This window comes from Pongo abelii, chromosome 9, assembly GCF_028885655.2.
Source record: "Pongo abelii isolate AG06213 chromosome 9, NHGRI_mPonAbe1-v2.0_pri, whole genome shotgun sequence".
Classification (NCBI taxonomy): Eukaryota; Metazoa; Chordata; class Mammalia; order Primates; family Hominidae; genus Pongo; species Pongo abelii.
The window spans coordinates 62789644-62791656 of record NC_071994.2 but is presented as its reverse complement, the minus strand read 5'-3'; the positions used below and the strand labels follow the sequence as shown (position 1 = coordinate 62791656).

The 2013-nt window shown below is 49.4% G+C and overlaps 1 pseudogene; it reads left to right on the top strand.

Annotated features, from left to right (window-relative positions):
* The first annotated feature begins 483 nt into the window (after nt 1–483).
* On the top strand, nt 484–998 carry LOC100461897 (large ribosomal subunit protein uL13-like; annotated as a pseudogene).
* Nucleotides 999–2013: the final 1015 nt, after the last annotated feature.

The following is a 2013-nucleotide window of genomic DNA, read 5'->3' as shown; positions in this document are numbered from 1 at the left end:
TTTCCCAGGTGGCTGCCGAAGATGGCAGAGGTGCAGGTCGAGGCCATCTTCTGGGCCTCCTGGTGGCCATTGTGGCTAAGCAGGTACTGCTGGGCCGGAAAGTGGAGGCTGTACACTGCGAGGGCATCAACATTTCTGGCAATTTCGTTTTTTCTTTTTTGAGAGAGCTTCGCTCTTGTTGCCCAGGCTGGAGTGCAATGATGCAATCTTGGCTCAAAGCAACCTCCATCTCCCGGGTTCAAGCGATTCTCCTGCCTCAGCCTCCTGAGTAGCCGGGATTACAGGCGCCCACCACCACGCCCAGCTAATTTTTTGTATTTTTAGTAGAGACAGGGTTTCACCACGTTGGCAAGGCTGGTCTTGAACTCCTGACCTCAGGTGATCCACCCAGCTTGGCCTCTTAAAGTGCTGGGATTACAGGCATGAGCACCATGCCCGGCCATTTCTGGCAATTTCCACAGAAATAAGTTGAAGTACCTGGTTTTCCTCCACAAGTGAATGAATGCCAACCCTTCCCGAGGCCCCCTTACCACTTCCAGGCACCCAGCAGCATTTTCTGGCGGACCCTGTGAGGCATGCTGCCCCACAAGACCAAGTGAGGCCATGCCGCCCTGGACTGCCTCAAGGTGTTTGACAGCATCCCACCACCCTAAGGAAAGAAAAAGCGGATGGTGGTTCCTGCTGCCCTCAAGGTCGTGCGTCTGAAGCCTACAAAAAAGTGTGCCTATCTGGGGTGCCTGGCTCATGAGGTTGGCTGGAAGTACCAGGCAGTGACAGCTACCCTGGAGGAGAAGAGGAAGGAGAAAGCCAAGATCCACTACTGGAAGAAGAAACAGCTCATGAGGCTATGGAAACTCGCCAAGAAAAACGTGGAGAAGAAAATTGACAAATACACAGAGGTCCTCCAGACCCAAGGACTCCTGGTCTGAGCCCAATAAAGACTGTTAATTCCAAAAACAAAACAAAACAAAACAAAAAAAACCACAGCACTGCTGCAGAGTCAGTCTGCAGGGTTATGTTCAACAGCTTCATTATGGGGGTGGAGAAAGCACATAGTTAAACTGATGCAAGGTGGGTGTGGAAGAAAGAGGATAATGTTGGTCTTCGTGTGGCACTATAAGGTCTAGGCAGAATAGGGAAGGGAAATATCAAGAGGAGTGATGAACTTGGTAGAAAATGGTAAGGCCAAAGACCTGGTGGAGTCCAGGATATGAAGGAGAATGTATGGTGGGAGTAAGAGTGAGAGAGCTAGGGAGCCGGGAGGTGACAGTCAGAGATTTAGTACTCCAGACCTTAAGATCTCAAAAGTAGAGCAGTGCCAGGTCTTCAAAAAGTCCAGGACATAATCATGGAAATGAATGAGTGGAATGGCTGTAAGGTGCTGGTTACTGTTGCCAAAAATAAGGAATACGGAGGCTAGGATGTTAAGTGGTTCCATATAGTGAAGTTACCTAGGTGACAGCGAGACTTAAAGTGAAGAAGACTTTGTGCCAGGTACCAAAATCTTTAAGGACTGAAGTGGTCAGAGGATGACTCCTATAAAGATAGCATATAAGATGGCATGAGCCCCAAACACAGGCCTTCCCCTTGTTCCTTCCATTCTTGGATCAGTCATTCAACAGTCAAAGTTCCAGGAGAGAGGGTCTGATAGGCTGAGCTGGATGGTATAAGCCTCAAAGGACAAGTAAATTTTGCAAGTGATAGAAGTAACGTGGTAGGTTAGTGTCAATGGGGAATGATAAGACTGCCAGTGAAGTCCCCAGTAGTATATGGAAGATGTGAGAAAAGGCAGTGTCTAATCAAGAAGCTGGAAGGCCCAGGCGCGGTGGCTCACGCCTGTAATCTCAGCACTTTGGGAGGCTGAGGTGGGTGGATCACCTGAGGTCAGGAGTTCGAGACCAGCCTGGCCAACATGGTGAAACCCCATCTCTACTAAAAATACAAAAATTAGCCGGGCATGGTGGCATGCGCCTGTAATCCCAGCTACTCAGGAGGCTGAAGCAGGAGAATCAC